The 23,604-nt window shown below is 41.8% G+C and overlaps 1 protein-coding gene across 6 annotated transcripts in view; it reads right to left on the bottom strand.

Annotated features, from left to right (window-relative positions):
* Positions 1-23,604, bottom strand: part of ASTN2 (astrotactin 2) — a 903,825-nt gene that overhangs the window by 498,603 nt on the left and 381,618 nt on the right. The window lies entirely within an intron of this gene.

The following is a 23,604-nucleotide window of genomic DNA, read 5'->3' as shown; positions in this document are numbered from 1 at the left end:
TCATTCATTTATCCACTCATTAATTCATTTAACAAGCCAGGGGCACATGCTCTACCAGGGTCTCTGCTTGGCACTGGGGATACAGTGATCAAAGGCATAACCCAGACTCTGAAAGAGTTTACAACTTAATGAAGGAGTCAGGATGTAACCAAGTGGCTACAAGCAGAGGTTCTATTTTCAAATATTTAAATTATAATAAAGTAAATTTACACATAAATTGTAACCAGAAAATTGAATTGTCATCACTTGAATTAATAAGATTTATTCATCCATAAGGCCCAAATCAAAAGCCACCTTCTCTATGAAAGCTTTGATTTCTCCTTTTGGAAAAATTGTTTTCCCCTTCAGTCTCCTGATTTTGTTTTTTGTTGTTGTTGTTGTTTTTAAATTGCTTTTTCTCTCCTCTCTCATCTTCCCCTGTTCTTTTCTTCCCACTCCCCTCTCCTTCTCTTCTTATCCATCCACCCATCCACCCATCCATCCATCCTTCATCTTTTCTTATTTCTGACCATGTCTTACACTGGTTGCATGAATGCTCACTAGGGCCCAATGCTGCCTTAAGTATATTTTCCCATTTCCCAGGCTCATATCCATTGGTCAGCACATGTTCCATTTCCTGGTATGTCTTTCAGATTCAGAATCCTGGAGGGGTTTTTGGAAGCTCCGTATCCTGCCCCTGGCCATTACCAGTCCCGCGCCATTGTATAGTCCTTAAGGTTGAAGAATAGTTTTTGATTCAAGAAGTCACTAGCTTTCTTAAGGCATATTTCTGGAATGTGCACAGATGCTTTACCAAAAATAGTTTCTATAAATAAGTTTGGGAAATACTGTGCCATTTCTCAGAGCCAGTGGAATGTGATTCTTCATGCAGGCTACACAGGTATTCAGTTTTTCCCAAACTTAATTCACCTTGGGATGCTTGCTAGTGGAGTGATCGAAAGATCAGCATGCTGGGGAACACCCCTACAGAGACACTGCCCTGACTCAGTCCACAGCTTAGCATAGCTTCTGTGCACAACAAGTGTACGATGAATGAATACTCAACTATCTGTTAAGGCTCTGATACAATCCCAGACTATTGCTATCAGTTCTCATATCAGGTGATCACATTTCCACACACAGATGCATGAGTGTGATTCCAACAGGGCTTCTGATTGGCCTGACCCAAGAGCGTTCTAACCACATTCCACAGAGAGGTGTGATACAAAAGGGGGAGATTCAGAGACTTTGAAAATTTTAGATTTTACTTTCCCTTTAAAACTCATATATTTAAATCTCTTCAAAAATAAAAATGAAGGAGACACACACAGATGTTATATGCCAGAAATGAGGACACTGGAATGCACCATCAAATTACTTGAGGTCACCAGGTAACTTTATCTTACACAGGACTCAGAAAACAAATTTTCTCCTGTCATTCTGGTTTCATTGAGGAGGATACTGAGACTGTGAGTTGAGGTGCTAAAAAACTCAAGCTATTTACAACTACATGTCTTGTGGATCAGGATTTCTTAACATCGTGAAACAAAACAAAATCTGACAGTCATCAGGACACTGCAGTCACATGGGTTCTACAACCTTCATCCATAACTCCTGACGTCAAAATGTTTGTATCGTCAAATAACCTTACTGCTTTCACTGATTAACTATAAACATAATACATTTGACATTATACAAAGCATTCTGAGTGTTAAAAACACTCTAATGCATTTTATAGTTGCAATTCTGGTTAATCATTGTACTCCCAGCACCTAGTATGTATCTGTCAAAGAACCTGGGTTTAAAAAATGTTGGCTGGACTGGAATGGTACTGTCAGATAGAGTGTAAAGAGTCAGTGAAGATATTCGAAATTTTCAGAATACTATTGTTGAGAGAGAGGAAGAGGAGGAGGAAGAGATATCTCCCTTTTCTCTTCTCTGGTCTGGAGACCTGATACATAATAGGGGCTGCTTGTAGGCAGGAGTGCCCCCTGTGACCCTGCTCCCGGCACACTGTCTTCTGCACGGCCTCCACGGAATGGGCATGGTGTAAATGTAAGCATGTGCAACCCCATGGGCTGACTACCACCAGAGGTGAGGGAAATGGAGGGGAAGGGCTGAGATCCTTGAGATTTGGATGGGAATAATTTACCAAAGGGGGGATGGAGAGGGAGTCACTAACAGTGTGTTGAAATGCAACAGTCCCTTCATGAAATATTCACCACTTTAAACACATCTAATATTAAACATTAGAAGTCCTGGGATTTGTCCTCAAGACTCCGAGGACTGATTTATGATCTGCCACAAGCCACAGGCCTCGTGATTCATAACGGGAGAGGTAAAGTGGTTACCTCTGGCAAAGGGACAGGAAGGCAGGCTGGGGTGGGCATGGAGGGGTGGGAGAGAGGCATCTCTTTCTTTATGGAAAGGTCAAAGGCGGGGGGTCCTAGCTCTGGTGTCAGTGTCGCTGGAGGAGAGGGCACAGTTCATTTCTCCCCTTCTCCCCTCTTTGGTGAATATTTATGAGAATGAGAAATCTATTGAGCAAAAGGGTGTCACTATATTTTTCTCTTTCCTCCTTGTGTGCTTACTAGGCAATTTTCCCTGCCTCCGGATGGATCATTAATTGCTGACACACGTTATACAACAAATATGTATTTTGCAAATGAGAGGCATCCACCCCGGGGGCCTCATACAGCTGCCTGCAGAACAGGAAACCAGGCAGAGGGAAAGCACACACATTCTGGAGGCAGAGAGACCTGGGTTCCAGTCCTCACTCTCCCCCTTCCTGGTGATGTGGCCCTGGGGAAGTTAATTTCACCCCTTTGGCACCATGTTCTCATCTATCGAATAGGAGTGACAGTAAAGTCTACCTCACAGAGCCGAAGTAAGAATAAATTAGAGGACAGTAAAGCTCATGGCTCAGGCAGACAGAGAGTAGATGATCAATAAATTCTTTCCCTCTCATTCCAAGTCAGTCACTGGGTCCTGGTATACATTCACATAGTAACTCTAAGGACACTGGGCAATTAATTTCCTCCTCTTGGGCCTTAGTTTCCCCACCTACAAAACAGAAGCTAGAGGAGGCAGTCCTCAAGCTGTCTGCTGTCTGCTTTGCCTTCTCAAACCCCTAACCTCTGCTCTGGACACTGCTGGCTTTACCCACAGCTGTGATCATTCTTAGTAGCTGGGCCAGTGTCTCCGGCAAGATCTCCATCAATGCCATAGCCACTGGCCTCATTGACTCCTGTTTCTAATTCTGCTGGCTCAGCTAATGCTCCACTATTTGCAACAAAGCATTTCCTTCTTGTAGGATGCAAAGCTTCTGACAGCCAGATCTGAGGATTAACTCTTATCCTGGGTGCTTCTTTCCTTCAGTCCTGCTTCTGCACACCCAGGGCAGCCAGGCTGTCAAAGATGACTCTCCCAGAGACACATGTAGACATGGTTTCCACACACTGGCTGTGAACACCTGTGCTACCTCAGTCCTGTCACTACAAGCTCCTTGATGGTGGAAGCTTCTTGAAGGACTCGTACCCATCTTGCTCATCACCTGTACTGTCTGGTATATAGTGGATATTCAGTAATTAAGTGTTGAAGAAATAAATGAAAGGATACATTTCAACAGTATTGCCTATGCCAATGAGATTGGGTTTTTTTTTTTCCTATTTTCTCCACTAAACTGAGAGTTTCTTGATTACAGAAACCTTGTGTTAATTATTTCTGTATCACAACAATCAATATAGGGCCTGACACAGTGTAGGTGTTTCATTTTTGGAAGGAAGGAAGAGGGAGGGAGGAAGGGAGAAAGGAAGGAGGAGAGGGAAGGAAGGAAGGATGCATTAGTGAATAAATAAAGATATTATAATTCAGAATGACTTCATTTAGAATAATGATGATTCTGGTAAAGACTAGAAAGAACTTTCTTACATTCCTGGCAGGTATTCACCAAGGAAACAGAGAGTGTAAACATGAATACCGATGAAATGCCTAAAATAGAATTCTATTTCCCATTAGAGCAGGAATGGCCCTTAAATACCCTCTAGTTCAAATCTTCCCAGCTTCATTTTTCAGAAAAGTTCAGAGAGTAAAGGAATTTGGCTGAAGTCACTGGACAAGTCTCTGGGCCAGCCAGGATGAGAACCCAGGGCTCTTGGCTACTACCTCATTGTCCTTTCCATTGTACCAATGGCATTCAATCTTGCAATGCATCCGACAGCCTTTTCTCAGATTATTTTTTTCCCTTTGTACTCTTTGGACATTTCTAAGTTTCCTATAATGAGAATGAATTACAGTTACAAGCAGAAATTTAAGAAAATGTTAAATGAATTTGAAATACCCATAAGCACATTAAAAACATACATTTATATGCAATTGATAACACAGAATTTAAAAAGAAAGAGTTTGGTCTCTTCATCAAAGTGATTGCCACAAAAGAATTCAATTGAGTAATCTTTTGCTGTGCTGGTTATTAGAACTCTGTATTATCAGTAATGGTCAAGTTGGGTTGCTTTCAAAATGTTTATTTATGCCCGGACTATTTACTGAGATTCATTTTCTGTTATTTGCATCCTCACTCCCTAAACTCTTGGGTAAAAACAATTGCCCTCTGGATTAAGTGTAATCTAGTTTATCTTTTTTTTTTTTTTTTTTTTTTTACATGGACAGGCACCAGGAATCAAACCCAGGTCCTCTGGAATGGCAGGCGAAAACTCTGCCTGCTGAGCCACTGTGGCCCTCCCAATCTAGTTCATCTTAAGTGGTGTGTTCCTAAACCACTTCAAAGTGGTCAGTGGCTTCACGTTAATCATAAAAGGCAGGCAGGATGGTGAATTCAGTGTGGGCCCTGGAATCACCCTGCTTTGGATTCAAATCCTGCATCTGCCACTTAGAGTTTGTATAAACTTGAAGTCACTTTGCCTCTCTGAGTCGGTTTCTTTATCTGTAAAGAGGCTGAGATCACTTATCTGCTGGAAAGATCAAGTGATGCATTTGAAAAGCACTCAGTACAGTCTTTGGCACATTTCTTCTTGCTGAAAACATCATAGCTGTTAGTTTTTATTATTATTGTCCTTGGATGGGAGGAGCCAATTCATCTGTTTGTTTCAGTGCAAATAAAAGGGGCTTAGGATGAAGGATGGTATCAGTCCCACAGTCTACCTTCTGCAAAGTCAAAGGGGTTTTAATTGATCTGTAAATTTTAGGCGGCTCAAATGAAATAATATCCAAGGCTGTCCCCCGTGTTCCCAGAACCAATAACGCCTACTGCATTTGCTATGGTTCCTCCTTCTAAAGACAGTACAGACATAGACCAGGGTATCAGCCATTGTTTGCTGCTTCCTCTGCCCATGAGAATGCTAGATAGTTGCAAAGCCTTCTTCCCAAGTCCGCCTGGCTGTCTGGCTCTCCTCCTCCCATCCTGTCACCCTCTTTATGATTCCATTTTCACCTGCTTCCAACTCAGTCATCACTTACCATCACAGGCCAGGGAGGCTGCCTGCTGTTCACTTTCCTATTTACTCGTCTTGTCACTGTGGCTTGAAAAGAATCTCTCTGGGTCCTTGGAAGAAAAAGCACAGCACCCTTTCCTGTTCTAACTGAGAGGACCATCTTGGGCTTCTTTGCCTCTATGCCACTGGAGCCCAGGTCAGGGCCAGCACGTGGTAGAGCGGCATGGTCTGAGAATAATATTACTAAGGGCTTGATTTGTGTTAGGAATGGTGTTATCCTATAACTGATACCACGAGGAAAGTACTAACATCCTCCTGGTAGGATTAAGGACAATAAAGCTCAGATTTGCCCAAGGTCATAGAGTCAGCTTTTCAAAGCTCCTGCTTTCTTAAGGCACCACAAATATCACAACAACGAACACAACTGCAAAGGCAACTGTAACAAGGAGAGCCACAATTAACAAATATTATGTGTTGAGAATTAGGGATGAGGAACCTCTAATCTGTCCATATTTAAATTAGTAGCCGTCCAGCTGATTTCTAAAGCATTGCTCTTCCCATTTTACCCTGTTCAAATGCAAATACTTTAAGTGAGGATTGTCATAAATTCATAATAACTGTAATGAAGGGTTGTTGATTGATTTCCCGCTAGCACGGGTGACCCACAAGGGCAGCATCATCATTTCAGCTAATTGAATACCTACTGTGTGCTGAAATTACCTAAATGATTTCCGGTACCCACGACAACAACGGGAGGAAGAAGTTTTTTGCTCCACTTTACACATTATGAAGCTGAAGCTTGGAGAGGATGAGCAAGCTGCCCACGACGCCGAGGTTGTGAAAAGTAAATTGAACATCCATGCTTAGATCTCAGACTCTTCTCAAACAAGGCCAGCCACTCGAAGAGGAAATGTCTTCATCAGATAGTGAGGGCATGGGAATGGGAGAACAGGAGATGCTGAAGGAAAGTTAAGTGACCCTGCAATTGAATTACTGGTCTCAAGCTCTCATTCTCTGTAATTGCACGATACATTCACATCCTCACCTTGGCTTTCTTGCCCACCCATTGTCTTTGTCCTCAGCATATGACTTGCTTTGGCCAATGGGATGGGAGTGGACACAATAGGAACCCAGGCTTGAAGTGTGCCTTGTGTTTGGGCTTGCTCCCTTGCACTCCTGCATTTAGCCATGAAAAAAACACGCGATAGGTAGCAGCTGGTGCAGGAAGAGGAGAGACATGTGGAAGAGATCTCAACCAAGTTTTTAGCTAAGGGCATCTTATTTATTTATTAATTTATTTTAGCCAAGTGCATCTTGGCTAGATCAGTCTACTCACAGATGTGTCACAAAGGGAAAGAATGCTTATGCTTAAAATTGCTGACAGTGAAATGTTGCTGCTGATGTATCTGTTTCCTGTCTCGATCCACACGGTCCTGGCTTCAGTCCTCAACACTGTACATGTGTGCTGTTGCAAAAGTCTTGTCACTGGTGACCCCGCTTTAAGTAACCTCCATCTGATCTGACTGATGGCAAGTTATCTTTACAAAGGCCAGCTGCATCCATGGCCTGGCCCCAAAGCCCTCAATGACTTCTAGTTGCTTTCCGGGTAAAGTGGATACACCTCCGTCTAGCATTCAGGACCTTCATAGTTCCAGCCTTATTAATTGTATCCTGCCGCATAACTTTCCTGCTCTGACCTGCCCTGGGTTGACTGTTAAAGGAAAGGGTCATTTGAGCTCCACATGGAAAACAGAATTTCCTGCAGATGCTATGAAACTTCTTCTGACAGTTCTTCCCTGATCCTATTTCTTGAGAAAAAGTTGTGCCTGAGAACTGGAGAAGGATGGGGCTCACTGGAGAACGGGAATCTGAGGTCGAGAGAAAGTAGGCTGCTGAGGGAAAATTAAGATGCAAAACTATTATTAAGTAAGGAAATGAGATCATTTGTATAGTTTTGAATATAAACAGTGTCTCAGGGAATGATTTTTATAATCCTAACCCCAAATTAACTATAACCTTGGACAAGTCACTCTCCTTTTCTAGGCCTCAGTCTTTCGATTTGAAAAATGAGTAAGTAGTACTCAGAGATTTCCAAGCATCCTTTGGCTCTTCCTCTAACACATATGGTCCTGTCTCCTGGTATTAACCATGGCTCGAAATGTGAATCCAGCATCTCCCAGGAGATTGGGAAGTAAGTGTGCATATTTGGCAATGTTGGGGATTTGGGAAACAGAGGCTGTGGAGAGAGATCCATGATCAAAGTGAAACAAGACAATAAATTTTGGCCTTTACGAAGTGAGGAAGACTTCTTTAGAAGGCTATTCAGCCAAATGCGCTCTGTGATCCGGGGCAGGGCCCATCCCTTTCTGGAACTCAACTACTATCCGTACAGAGAGAAGGGTGGTCTTGGTGACATCTAAGAAACCTTGCTTAATGTCCCTTCCTTCCTTACACTGCTGGAGTGAGATGTCTCAGCCTTGTTCTTCTCAAAGAACTTGAGAGAAACTCGGATGCCTGCATTTTAGATGCAGGCCCCTCATTGCCATTCATCAGCATGCCTCTGAGAGCAAGGAGAAAAAAATAATCAGAAACTGAAAAGTTTCGGTGGCACAGGCTTGTGTCTGGGTCTGATGGAGATCAGCATCCTTAATCAAGGCTACATGGGGACTAATTGGTGTTGATTCAGCTTGTGCGGGCAGTCCATGCAGGATGGCCCTAACTGCTGAGAGGCTGCCAGCCAGGCCACTCCAGGGACCCTACTTCGGGGTCTCAGCCAAGACACCCCCCTCCACTTGTTCCATTCCCTCTCTTCTGAGCCTCCGGCATCCCTGAGTGCACCATACATGCAATTATCTACAAATCAGTGTCTGGGAGAAAAGCATGTGGGGTAGATGATTTCCTCAAAATTGTGGCTGATTTGAGGATGAAGGGAGGTGAAGATAATTCACTAAGGGCCTGGAGTGGATACAGATGCAGGCATTTGCCACGACCAGGAAGCAGCTGGCTCTTGTTGGTGAACTAGGGATGGTCAACACGGGTGCACACAGCCGCGCCTGCTGGGGGATGGATGCACTCTCGGACACTTGCCACCCTTCACCCAGAGCCCAGTCTTATCCAGCCTCTCAGAGGAGCCTAGGAGGGGGTTGGGGAGCCAGGGGAAGCTTTCTGGTGAAGGGGAAAGGGCATCAGCAGGAAACCAAAGAGATCTGAGACTGAATTATCAATTTCCAGGTAGTGACTCTGTGGTGTGGATAAATCACTGGACTTCTCTGGGCCTCAGATTCCTCATCAGAAAACGGGGACCTGAAACTTAAGTTACAACACTGTCTTGAGGATTGCAGGTAATATAGTAACAATCATAGCAAGTCCTGTGGGCAGCATTCAGCAAACAGTAATGTTGTTGTTGTTGTGCCAGCAACACCAGCCCCTCAGCTGCTGTCCTCCAGGCTGAGACCCCCAGGCTTGTGTCCTCCCAGATGTGGGCCCCTCTCGGCTGCAGTTCACAATGGGCCTTTCTGTTGTGTTAGTTCCTCCCTTTTGCCTTCCTTTGTGGTCCCAGCCTCATCTCCGACCCAGCCCTTACTTCTTTCAATAGCTGCCATTCTCTGCATAGGTGCCCTGTGCCCAGCACAGGTGAGGTCAGGGTGCAGAGATGAAGCCATTCAATTTGCTCAGCTGACACACAAGTAGAGGAGACGGAGAAGGAAACCCAGCACTATCACACTCAGGATTCGGGAAGGGAGTGTATGCAAAGTGCCACAGGGGCCGGGGGAGGGATTCCCAGGGTGGGGGATATGTCAGAGAGGGAGGAGAATAACAACAGTAAGAAGGAACAAAGAAAGAATGTGAAGTGCTAGGTAGTGTTCTAAGTTATTTACTTATATCCACGCATAGAATCCTTTCAATCTATGCATAAGAAGGTTCTATGATTAACCCCATCTTAGACAAGAAGGCTGAGGCATAGAGATGTCATGCAACTTGCTTGCCTCAGGTCACAAACCCAGAGTGCCATAGCTATGATCTGAATCCAGCCCGCTCACCCCAGAGGTTGTGCCAGGACTCCCCAAGCTGTACGGCCTCCCTTTCAAGAAGGAATACGAGCTTTGCAGATTCACAGAACAATAGGTGAAAGTGCAGGTTTTTCACAGTGCAAATGAGAAAGGTGGGTCTTTTGTTTCATTGGATCATAGTGGGGCTCTGGAGGCAGAGTGGGAAGACATACAAGGTCCTGCTGGTCCCAGCCCTCATTGAGTAGGGGATGTGGGGGCAACCCATGGGACTGCCCCAGCCTCTCTACAAAAACACTCATTGTAAAATGCTGAATCCAACTGCTGTGGGTGAAGAAAGGCAGTTCAAAGCAGAGAAGGCTTGTGGTGGAGTCAGGAAGGAGTTCTGAATTCTGTATATGCCACCTAACGGCTCTACTGTAAAATTTCCTTTTTCTGGCCAAGACTCAGTTTCCTCCTTTCTAAAATGAGGCTCTCGCTGAACACCATGAAGAGGACCCACTTTCCAGTCCAGTCTTCGAAAATATTCCCTGTGATTGCTGTGATTACTGTCAGGGAGCTGGCTGGCCAAACTGTCTTTCTTGACCGTCTCCTCCCCTGGCCAACTCGGTTATAACTTGGAGAAAAAGGGAAACGCCAAGACACACTTGCATGATGCATGTGATCCCCATACTTTCGTGTTTACTCTGCCCAATCACTCTGCCAAGCAGGTGCTAATGTCCTGATTTTAAGAGATGAGGAAAGGGATGTCCCTGGAGATAAATGATGGACCCAGGTCACACGGTCAAAATGTGACGGGAGTCAGGAGTTGAATCCAGGTGTGCCTGACTCGAGCTGCAGAGCCTCCCCATCTCATTTGATTTTGCTCAAAGTGACTCATCTTGGCGACCCTACCTGGCCTCTCGCAGACCTCTGATAAGCTTTAAGAGATGTAGGAGGAGATGAGGCAATGGATGTGGTTGGCAATGTGATGGGACCCAGGAACTTTGTTTTCCCGTGAGTTGCTGAGTTACCTTTCTCAAGCCACTTCATCTCTCTGGGGCCCATCCTTCTAACCTAGAAGACGCCCCTCTCTCATCCATACGGATGCCATGAGGATGAAATATATACTTAAGCTATTTGGAACACATGGTGATTAATGATGCTGTTGTTCCCCATGTGAGCAAAACCTGAAAGAGCAAAGTGAAATATACAAAATAAATTAAGCAGAGGGTAATTATTCATTTTGCAAAAGGGTTCCTGACTCTGCAAAATGGACTCATTAGATATTTTCCCCAAGCATCAGCCACGCTGGTGAGTTTAACATCAAATTTCATTTATAAAATCAAAGCGAAAAGACTCATGATTTCCCAGATGTGCCCTCTGCACACAACAGGCCATAACTTCATTTCCTGCCCATGTCATCGATGGCATGGAGCAAGGGAGTCCAGACAAGGCGAGCGACTTTCTGTAGTCAGGAATGTGTGGAAAATGAAAACCTGCAGATAGAATGTGATGTCTGCATTCTTTGTAGAGTGGTCCCTTCCTTGGAGTGACCTCAGCCTGAGCTACAGGCAGATGGCCAGCGTCACAGCAAGCTTCCCAGGGAAACTGGAGAACTGTCATTTCCAGGTCCTTCCATCTGGAATACTATAAAATTTTACATAATGTGTAAGTTCAGCTGAACTCAACTCATTTTCACTTTGCTAATCTCATTCGTGATTATACTCAAATTCATTTTCTTGCTCTTCGTTCTCCCCCTTTTCCCTCTCTCTCTCTTTTTTTTTTTTTTTTTTGTTTCGTTTTATGCTTCTCTCTCTCTAGCCTATTTCTGTTTCTCTTTATTTCTCAATCTTTGTGCTTTCACCACATGGCTCAGTTTTTCTCTTTGGTCTCTGTTTTTCTGTCTTTGTTCTGCTTGTCTGTCTCTATAGCTCCCTTTGTCTGTCCATTTCTCTGTCCCTCTTTCTCTTATGTCAATTTGCAGTGAAAATAACTTGAGTTTAGAGCTGTATCAGCCCCAATTAAATTCCTAGGTCCATCTTAAATTCCTTATTCATGAATAAGAGATGAAAGTATATAGTCTGTCTAACCCAAAGGGTTGACTCTAAGATCGAATAAGATAGGCAATGTAAAGGTGTTTAGAACAAAGCATACACTCGTTTCCCATTAACCCATTCCCCCTTTCTTCATCTCTCTTATTTCTCTCATTTTCCTTTTTCCCCTCTCCTCCCTCCTCTTTCTTTCCTTCCTCTCCTCTTCTCTTCCTTCTTTCCCACACCCTCCAACTCCTCTCCTTTTCCTTGCCATCCATTCCACTCCCTCTGTCCCCACTGCATATGCGTACACACACTTCACAGCCTCACAGCCCAGCCCCACGCGCCCCCGGCAGCCCCCACATACTGGCAGTGACTTAACTGCAGAACAGCGTAGGTCCCCCTACTACAACTCGCATTCTTTTACAAAACATTTTACAGTACATTTACTGGTATATGATGGAGAATCATAATCATTAAAATGAAGCAATGTGTGTCCTAGTGGCTTGCACCCAGCTTCACTAGGGAATTAGCTTCTGCTGTTGTGTCCATCCCTGGTCACAACAGTGGCCAGTTGTTCATGCTGTGGAGGGCAAGGCCATCTGATTAGGCCTGACTCATATAGAGCATCTTGGATTCCTGAATGTCCTGTCCTGAGGGAGAGTTTTGCAGTGATCAGCATAAAACACAAACCCTTTCCCCTCAACCCCTCAACCCCACATACACTCTGTTGCCTGACAGAAATCCCTCTGGGGAAGTTTTAATGAAGAGTCCACTCCACACCATAACAAAATGGCTGGAACACACACACAGCCCTCCTTCTATTTAAAGGTCTTTAATCATCTACATTGAAATGAAAATTGCCTTCAGTCAAGAGAGAGGAGAGAGAACAGGGTAAATGTAATGGGCAGGCTACCTAGTCATGGCATTGAGCAATCAGAAAAAGCTAGTGATACTTCTAGATAGTATGCTTTTTTTTTTTCTAACTTTGCTATTGTATAGTATGACATATATACCAAGCAAAGAAATTAAAAAGCAATAGTTTTCAAAGCACTCTTCAATAATAGTTACAAGACAGATTCCAGAGTTTGTCATGGGCTACCATATGATCCTCTCAGATTTTTTTCCTTCTAGCTGCTCCAGAATATAGGAGGCTAGAAGGCTTAAATATTTTTATCATCACAATCAATTTCTTTTCCTTCTTCTTTTGTGAAAAATAACATACATACAAAAAAGCAATAAATTTCAAAGCACAGCACCACATTTAGTTGTAGAACATATTTCAGAGTTTGACATGGGTTACAATTTCACAATTTTAAGTGTTTACTTCTAGCTGTTCTAAGATATTGGAAACTGAAAGAGATATCAATTTAATAATTCAACATTCATATTCATCTGTTAAATCCTATCTTCACTTCATAATTCCATCATCACCTTTGATCTTTCCATCCCTCTCTTTAGAGGTATTTGGGCTATGACCATTCTAAGGAGGGAGATGGAACTATCTGATGTTCTGGAGAGGCTGGGCCCTCTAGGTTTCAGGACTTATCTGGTTCAGGGTCCCATCTGGAGGTTGTAGGTTTCTGGAAAGTACTTCTAGTGCATGGAACCTTTGTGGACTCTTATATATTGCCCTAGGTGTTCTTCAGGATTGGCTGGAATGGTCCTGGTTGGGGTTTGGCAGGTAGCAAGGGTCTAACTGAAGCTTGCATATGAACAACCTCCAGAGTAGCCTCTTGACTCCATTTAAACTCTCTCTGCCACTGATACTTTATTAATTATACTTCTTTCCCCTTTTTGGTCAGGAAGGAACTGTTGATCCCATAGTGCCAGGGCTAGATTCATCCCTGGGAGTGTAGATGCTATGCTTTAAATCGTTTTGTGGAGGCCCCTTCTGTTCAGAAATCTGTCATCATGCCTTCCCTTCTGTCACGATCAAGGCTTCTGTGGGTTAAGCATTGCCAACACCTGGGTTTTTTTGCTTTTTTCTTTGCCCAAGTTAATAATTTCCATTTGTTGAAAACTTGTATATGCCGTATAATGCAGCAGGTACTTTGTACTGAATATAATCTTTACAGTAGCAGTGAAGGTGAATACCTTTAGCTCTTATTAAAAAAGAGCAGGAAGGGGGGGCCACGGTGGCTCAGCAGGCAAGAATGCTTGCCTGCCATGCCAGAGGACCCGGGTTCGATTCTCGATGCCTGACCATGTAAAAAAAAAAAAAAAAAAAGAGCAGGAAATTGAGGCAACAGCAAGAAGCAGAGCCAAGATTTTAAACCAGGTCTGCATGACTTCAAAACCTAAACCCTTTCAACTCCACTCTTACAGCATCTCTAAAAACACATGAGAGGCCAGCATAAATATGGCTTGATTAGGAGGTCCGCCAGGTGCTATATATAGGATAGGGTCCCTTCTGCTTCTCTCCCTGGTGACTGGCTTAGTCTTGGGGCTCAGTCAATATTGGTGAAAGGAAGACATTAATAAACCTTTTGGGGGCCATGCCATGCCCCAGTTGCCATGCATAAAACATTCGTTTGCATGAAAGAATGTACTTTTTGGTCATAACCCTGCAAGACAAACCCAAAAAAGTACTGCCAGAAGCCAATACTTCCTTAATACTTTGTAAGAAACTCCAGAAGGAAGGGATTGAGTTGGCATCTGGGATAAAATGCCTTGCCTGCCTCAAATGATTCCAAGAGGTAGGGAAACCAAGTATAGGCGTAGCAGCTGGCAGACACCTGCTCTGGTGCTGAGTGAGCAACTTGGGCAAGGCCCTAACCTTACCAGGCATAGAGTGGAGGGGTTGGGCTAGATGAGCTGTGCCTTCCCCTCACGCCTGGAATTCTTTGTTCTATAACAACCCCATATCTCCCAATTTAACACTGCAGGAGAGTCTCTGAGACCGCCTCCAGGAGGAGGTATAGAGAGACAACTGTCATGAATTCATAACGTTCTCACTCCAAAGAGTCCACAAACCTGGAACAAGCTAAAGACTTATACAGAATATTTTAACTGATATCAGGGCCAGGACTAGGGATAGGTGAGTAACATATTTAGGGTGAAAAATTTAAGAGAGCACTCTCAAGGTCATGAAAGTATTGGGTTGGGATCCAACAGTGAGTGCCTCCTTTAAGTTTGCTCACTAGGCTCACTCTAGAATTAGCCATGCTTCGCATAACCCAGGGTCATGAAGTAACCAAAACGCCATCAGCTCCCTTACTCACATCACATACTTGTTTCACTGTCTCCCTTCACCTCTCATCCCAGACATCGATGTCCTCTTCTCATAGGTCTGATCTTTAGAGACAGTGTAAAATCTGGGCATACTGATCACACATATGTGGGGCCCCAGTATATGGACTCTACATTCTGATGTCACACTATGGTGTCAATTTGCTAGACAGGAAGATACAAGGGGCAGAGAGTGCAGCGTCTTTTGCTCACTCTCCACACTACTAAGCCCAATGTCAGACATATAATTGGTCTCACTAAATAACCGGCTTGAATGAAATGCATTATCTGGTTTCCAATCACTTCTCTCCTCTTGCACTCTACCACCCTGGCCCAAGCCACCATCGCCTTTGGCCTGGATTGTCACATGAGTCCTCTAACCAGTCTCCCTGCTCCAGATTACCCATCCCTGCCGATTAGCCTCAACACTGTGGCCAGAGTAATCCTGTTAAAGCATAAATCAGATGACACCACCCCTCTGCTCAGAATCCCTCAGCAGCTCCCTCAGGCAGACTAAATTATTTATGTATGTCAGCAAAAGACAGTCTAATCTTAACATTAAGTGGGTGTGAACCCAGGGTAAATGAGACTTTTCAAAAATTTTATTTTTAGTTAAGGTGTGGCCCAACTGATCAGGGTGGGTTTTGATCCATACTCTGGAAGGTTTATAAAGAGAAGTTAGAGAAGGCCAACCAGGAAGAAGCTGGAAGTCAGCAGAAATCAGAAGCACCGACACAAGGAACAAGAGATCACCATGTGATAGGGAGGCAGAGATGTAAGCCAAGGAACCTCACGGATTGTGATAAACCAGCACCAGAATGCTACAGACTTCTGGGAGAAAGCATAGCTTTGCTGACACCTGGATTTTGGATTTCTGACTACACTCTCCTCATGCTGTTCACATATGGCTCAGTTTCTCCTTAAGGTCTTTGCATTGACTGTCCCCTCCAGCTGGACTACATCCCCCCAGACATCCACAAACCATGCTTTGCTCCCCACCTTTTCACTGATTCCTACCCTGAATAGCCTGCTAAATTGCAACCACCTCCTCCTCAGCATCACAGCCCCCTCTTCCTGCAGCACGTCTTTTTCATAACACTTATCATCTTCTAACATGTTCATTTAGTAGTACTTATTTACTACTACATACGTTTCCCTTCTGTCCCTAGGAGAATATGAGCTCCATGATGGCAGAGATTTTCATATGTTTTGTTTATTCTATCAGTGTCTGACATTCTGCTTAAATTAGGTGCTTGAAAAATACCTGTTGGATGTTAAATGAATACAGATATGAAAAAATGAATACCAAACTTCAACTCAGATACCAAGGCATTCACTAGACTAGGGGTTGGTAAACTTTATCTAAAAGTGCCAGATAATGTTTTAGGTTTTGCAAGCCATAGGATCTCTGTACTAGAATGCAAACTGTATAAAGCCAGGCACTGGGCTAGTTTTGCTCTCTGCTGAATCCCAGCATAGAGCACAGTAACTAGCACAGCACTGCAACTCAATATTAATATTTTGGATGAATGAAATATAATTCCACTTTTCACTCTCTGTCACAACACTGTCTGATAGGACCTGTGATAACGGAAATGCCCACTATCTGTGCTCCGCAATATGGCCATCACTAGTCACATGTGGTCACTCAGTAAGACTGAGGAACTGAATTTTAAACTTTATTTCATTTTAATTAATTTACATTTTAATTTAAATAGCCATGCATGGCTAGCAGCTACTGGTTTGGACAGAGTAGCTTTCACACAATCACTCTTTTGTTTTATGATCCAACTCCAGTCCCTCCCCCTCCAGGGAGTCTTCCCTGACGGTTAAGGTTCATGGTCACTGCCCTTTTCTTTATAATCCTACAATATTAATTTCACGCAGTCTATGTTTTGACCACAACTACAATAGCTGATGTTTATTGAATTTTATGTGCAGGCATATGCTAAGCACTTTATATGCTTCACCTAGTTCAATCCTAATAACAACCCTCTGAGGATTTTACTTCTGAGAAAAACAGAGGTGCCATAAGGTAAGCAAAGTGTCACAGGTTGAGCAGGTCCTAAATGGAGGGGTCGAGATTTGAATCCTGGTCTATCTGAATCCAGAGCCCAAGTGTGGATGCTTGTGCTTGTCCTAGTTTCCTGTGTGTGTGTATGTGTGCATGCACGCATGCACACCAAAGGCCCTTTGTGAAAGCAGGAAGCATTTATTATCTTCTTTCTACATCCTGCAAAGCCAGAGTTGGGTATACCACTGGCTTGCAATACAGATTAACAGTAGATGGAATGTCAAAGCTGGAGGGTACTTGCAGAAAATGTAGCGCAAACACCCTTATATTGTAAATGGAGAAACTGAAGCCCAGAAAGACAAAGTGACTTGTCAGAGGTCATATCATAAGTAAACTGCAAAGTTAGGAGTGAAAACAATGGAATTTGTCTCCAAATCAAGTATTTCATCTTTTATTCATTTACTTCATTCCCCATTATTAAAAATCAAGCGTTTACGGGGTTTGCAGATAAAGCAGCAAATAATACAGTCGCAATCAAACCTAGACTCAGTCACTTTCTAGATGTGTGACTTTAGGAAAATCCATTAACCTTCCTGAAATTTAGTTTCCTCATCTGTAAAATGGTGATAATAATGTGGTACTTAATTAATTAGAAGACATATACACAAGCTTTCCATATTTTAACATCCTGAAATCATGATTCATAATGCCTAGTATTTGTTCATGATTGGCTGTTTATCTTGTAATTGATTGTGGCTTGGTTTAGTTAAAATGTGACTATATATACTCATAGGGTTATTGAGAGGATTAAATGAAATAAAACATATCAAGTGCTTAGAAAAATGTTCCTTACATAGTTAGCACCACATAGTAAACACTAGTATTATGGCTTAATATAAAGGAAAAATAGAGATTAATAATAGAGCTTTATAAAGCATGGAATATAAACTAGTCTAGAAGGAATATGAAACCTCCTGAGGAAGTAACATTCAACCTGAAGCATGAAAGAGAAGAAGGAGTTAGGGAAATGAAGAATGGGGTTTATAAGAAGAGGGGTGGGTGCAGAAGAGACCACGCCATGCAGAGGGAACAGCACCTGCAAAGACTCTTATCACACTGGCAGCTGGAAATGACTCATGGCTAGCAAGTGTGGAACACTTCACGACACAATTTTTTATACTAATATGTCCCCAAACTCTAACCTATCCTTTTACCATCATCTTCCTTTTCCATATTGATAGTTCATTATCATAAAGTATTGCAAATACAATTAGAGGCTTCCTGGAACAATTCTTATGGGGAAATGGTAGAACATATATTGCTTTTAGAGACTCTATGTTTTTCTTTTTTTTAAACCTACTTGCTGAATATAATACAACCATCTCTAATTTAAATAACAATAGATTATATTTATGATGATAAACTCTGGTCTTGAAAGCTAAGAGCTCCTTCCTTTTTGGTATCTGAGCCCCAGAGATAATCTGAGATACGAGATTTCTGGTCTCCTACAAGCGCTTTGGACTTTCCGTGGGGTTGGTAAGCGCCCAATAAGGAAAAGTTCCAGTCTCTTTCATAACTCATTCTAAAATGCTTGCCCTCCCCAGTTTAGTGTTGTCCTTACAACAGCTAGTGCTGTTGCTTGCTGCTGTGGCCTCTCCGAAAATCTATGACCTCATCTTTGACACTGATTGTACTTTTTTTTAAAGGACTTCAACCCACTTCCACAACATAATGTTTTGTAACACATTTAACCCAGATATAGCAAGACTCTCAAGCAGAGCTTTAAAATGGCTTATGTTACACCTCTGCCTCTCAGGTCTGCACTTTTGTTTTGCCCCCAGTCTAATTGGGTCCTTTTATATTTTCAAGTCAACTTATTCTGTGAATTCTTTATCCAAAGGATTCATGCCTGTCTGAGAATTCTCTGTAACTGCCCATCAAAAGAAGAATGCCTTTCTTTTCTCAATGCTAAGTGAACTCTCTCACATACACTGACTTGACACAACAGTGTCCGGTCATTCAGAATAGGTCCAAATCCCAGCTATGATACTTATTAAACACATGAGCTTATCAATGTCAATCAAACACTTTAAGGCACAGCTTCTACTATGGAAACAGGGCAATAATAACTACCCAGAAGTGCTGTTGTGAAGGTCAGGATGGTTACATAAAGCCTCAATATGGTGCTTGGTACAGAGTACAGGAAGAATAAATTGTAGATGCTGTTGTTGTTACATCTGTATTCAAATTATTCCATATATTTCACCAAAATTCCACCACATCTCCTTTAACTAGAAGCTATATTTAGTCACTATTTATTCACCACCATCTGAGAGATAATGAAGCTGCATCAAATGGTTCAACTTGATGACCTAAATGGGCTTTTATGACTGATTCACTTCATGGAATTAAAGCAGAAAAATCTTGTTTTTTTGCTGTGGTTGCAATGCTTTGTTGGAAATTGTTTTAAAAGGTTGGATTTCATTGTCCTGTGTGTCCAAATAAAAAGTATGAGGCTCTTTAATTGGCAACTCATTTTGTGAGTTTCATTTAATTAAAGTTCTAATCAGGACCATGGAACGGTAAGGTAGAGAGAGTACAGGATTCTGAGGATCAGCCTGACCTGGTTTCCCAGGTGAGGACCCAATTCTCCAACTGAAGTTCATGGGAGTTGCAGCACAGCTGGGTATCGGCTAAACCTGAAGAGATAAAGAACAGGGTTTGCTTTCTTTAAGTTCAATAAATATTAGGGGTGCCATTCAGGGGAGAAGTAACTTTCAGCAGAGAATTAGCTGTCCAGATAATAGCTTTAGTGCTTATACCCCTGACAGTCATCCATGAGCTGACGCTAGAATCCCACCCAACAACTAACACAATGACCGAGCCTTTACCCTTTAGCACCCAGAACTGATTTCTCATGCATGCATTCATTCATTCAAATAAGGAAATATGTGTTGATGCAGAAATTCTTTCAGTCCTTGAAATACAGCAATAAACAAGATGAGAAAAGTCCCTGCCTTTATAAAACTTACATTCTCATATACAAATCTCTCCTCTCTGATCTACCTGAAAGTTGGTCCTCAACAGACACACTTCAGGTCATCTGACTGCACATCTCACTTACTACTGCCTCACTTGAACCCTATACGCCTGATACTTTCCCTACAAACCGCCTATATTGCAACCTCCTTCAAGGCAGGAACATTCTCCATCCTGGGCATTCTTGGACTTCAGAGCTTCATAAACTCTTTGTGTCCCTTTAAACTTTAATAACACAGAGCTCAGCAAATAATAGTAACAATCTATAAATATTAGAAATATTTCTTATGAGACAGTATGACATAACTGCACATTCTGTATTCTCATTTCATATCCTACTATAAATGAAAAGTGGCTGCCCAAGACATGAAAATAAACGGAATGTGATGGCGAACATGACTGAAGTTCATATCAATTGTGAAAAGAAAATTCAATTCACTTTAAATGCCATTTGCAAATTGTTTCAATCATACTTAATGCTCTAAGTTATTAGTGTTTAAAAGGCCACGGAAACATGAATTTTGAGCTGGAAAATGTCTTAAGACATATTTAGGGTTGTAATTTATATCTTGCCACTAATTCACTGAGTGACACTGGCCAACTTTTGTAGCTTCGGTGGTCCTCAGTCTTCACTTATACATCAGACTAGATGATTCTAGGGTCCTTTCTAGCTCGAAAATTATGTTCTTCCTCATACCCTGTTTAAAAAGAAGAATCTGAAGTTCACAGTCTGTGACTACCAAAGTCAAATGGCAAATCCATGGCAAAGCTGGCACAAAGAATGACAACTTGTTATTCTTTCCACTGTACCAGTTAAAAAGCCACACAGGACTAAATGCAAGACCAAGATCCATAAATGTCCAGCATATTCGAAGTCCCTTCATTGGGTGATCAGCAATTAGATGGAGGAATTGTATCTTATTTTCTTCTCACACAGTCTAACACAGTTGAGCACTATGGGTTTAAAGGTGAAATAGTTATTGAATTAATAAATGGACACACAAATGACTGAATGATTTATTACAAAAATAATATTACACATTATGTAGCGAATGCCCACCATATATTAGGTACTCTATTAAGTGTATTTTAAATATCACTCTTCATCTCAACCTAACAATAACCCTGAAAAATAGGAATCATTAACCTCATTTTTGCATATCTATAAAATTGAGGCTTGAATATGCTAAATGGCTTTTCCAAAACCCCACATCAGTACATGGAGATGCAACAGCTTGAACCTAATTCTACGTTATTTCAAAGGGTATTCTACTTTTACCCTGGCTCACTAAATGCGTAATCAATTCATACTGAATGAATAATGAATAGATGGAATAGTGAATGAGTGGTTACGTACATTAGTGTCTTGCTGCCACTTGCCCCACGTGCATCGGGCCATATTGCCAAATAGTTTCTGTAGAGACTTAGCACGAGATCACACATATATAGAACTTCAAGAAAGCTGCTTTACAATAAGACAATATCCATGAGGAGAATCAAGGCTAATTACTTATTTGCATTGTTCAGTACTGCATTTTATGGAACTAAAACAAAGTACTCCGAGTGTTCACTTTCTGTCCTCAAAGAGATGAAGAGTAGTCTATTCTGGAAAGGAGTACAATATGGCTCTCTGATGACATTTTCAGGCTTTCCCTAAGCCCTTCTTTGCTTTGGTCCTGGATTATTCTCATCCCATCCATTGATGTGCTAGTGAACATTTAACAACTGGATTTCCAAAGAAAATAAGCCTTAATTTGTAGCATTTGGCTGTTTCATTCATGCACCATAGCCAATTTTCAAGTTACCAGTGTGACATCACTGAATACAAAGTTGGGAAGAGATGCAAATACTCAATCCTCATGAATCCGTATCAGCTGTGGCCAGCACACCAAAGATCTCATGTCTTAGTCAGCCCTGTGTTTTGTACCAGTGCTGGAGCTCATGGAAAAACAAACTGAGTTAGACTATGGTACAGGACCAGGAATACTCGGCCAAGTTCACCCATGCATCAGAGCAGTTACATATTCTTCACAGCACTATCTCCTTCACTTTGCTCCTCCTCCCCTATCACTTGGGAGGAATGATGCTTCTAATTGACATATTATGAAAAAACTTTAAGGCATGATGATCAATGCTTTGGCTGTGTGTTCCACAGAAGGAGGACCTTCTTAAAGGAAAGCTAAGCTACTTGATAGATCTAAGACCTGAATATGTACAGAATCTGGAGGTCAGTTTTTCCATAATTTCTCCCAAATTCTAATTCCTGTTAGAAGGCAAAACGGGGAGACCATCCATCATGTCGTAAGGGGCTCCCCAAAACAGCCAGTCCGGTGTAGAGGGCAGTTTCTGTTTCTGTGGCTGACACAGGCTTGGTGGTTCTCACAGTCTTCAGAGCCCCATCTTTCTCTGAAGTCTGCATCTCACCTTTGCAAACGTATCCCTGTCACTACACCAGGTTTTGGTTTCCAACTCATATTCAGCCTAACTCCACTGCTCTCTAATTCCTGGGATTATTCTAAATTTCCCATCCTCCTGGGTTTTTTTTACCATGAAGATTCTTCTGCCTAAGCACCCCTCTTTCTCTAACTTTCTACTGATTCTATGAGGCTCAGCTAAAAAGTCAACTCTTCCATGATGTATCTCTTGAAACTCTTTTCTAAAATGCCTTTCTAAAATGCCTGTTCTCCAGGCATGAGGTACTTTTTTTATTACAGAAGATCTACTTTTATAAAACAATCATGCATAAAATACTGGATTCCCATATACCCTATTATTAACACCTTGTATTGGCATGGAATATTTGCTACAATGGGTAAAAACACATTTATATAATTGTACTATTAACTATAAGCCATGGTTTAACTTAAGTTCACTGTTTTGGTAGTGTAGTTCCCTGGAATTTTTTAAAATTTTTTATTCTGTTACATATATTTTAGCATTTCCCCCTTTTAATAAAATTCATATATATATTTCAGTGCTGCTAATTACATTTACAATGTTGCACTACCATCACCACTCATCCACTACCAAAACACTTCTATCATTCCAAATCAGAATTTTGTACATTTTAAGCCTTAACTTCCCATTCCCTATTCCCACCCTGTCCCCTGGAAACCTATATTCTTGATTCTGACTCTATGAGTTTTCTTATTCTAATTATTTCATATCAGTAAGATCAGATAATATTTGTCCTTTTGTGTCAGGTTATTTCATTCAACATAGTGTCTTCAAGGTTCATCTATGTTGTCACATGTATCAGGACTTCATTCTTTTTTACTGCTGAATAACATTTCATTGTGTGTATATATCACGCTTTGTTTATCCATTCATTGGTTGATGGACACTTGGGTTGCTTCCATCTTTTGGCAAGTGTGAATAATGCTGCTATAAACATCAGTGTGCAAATAACTTTTCAAGTCCCTGCTTTTAATTCTTTGGGGTATATACTTAACAATGAGATTACTGGGTCATATAGTAACTCTATAGTTAAGTTTCTGAGGAACTGCCAAACTGTCTTGCACAGTGACTACTCCATTTTACATTTGCACCACAATGAATGAGTGTTTCTATTTCTCTACATCCTCTCCAACAACTGTACTCTTTTTTTAAGCACTTATTCTAATGTGTATGAAATGATATCACATTGTGGTATTGTTTGCATTTCCCTGATGGCTAATGATATAGAGTCTATATGTATGTAATTTCTGGCCATTTGTATATCTTCATTGGAGATATATCTAGTCAAGTCTTTTGCCCATTTTTAAATTGGGTTGTTTGTATTTTTGCTCTTAAGTTAGAAGATTTATTTATACATTCTGGATATTAAACCTTTATCAGATATGTGGTTTCCAAATATTTTTGCCCATTGT

The sequence above is a fragment of the Tamandua tetradactyla genome, chromosome 2 (assembly GCF_023851605.1).
Source record: "Tamandua tetradactyla isolate mTamTet1 chromosome 2, mTamTet1.pri, whole genome shotgun sequence".
In the NCBI taxonomy this organism is placed as follows: domain Eukaryota; kingdom Metazoa; phylum Chordata; class Mammalia; order Pilosa; family Myrmecophagidae; genus Tamandua; species Tamandua tetradactyla.
Note: the sequence above shows the minus strand (reverse complement) of the source record. Positions and strands in the feature narration are given on the sequence as shown.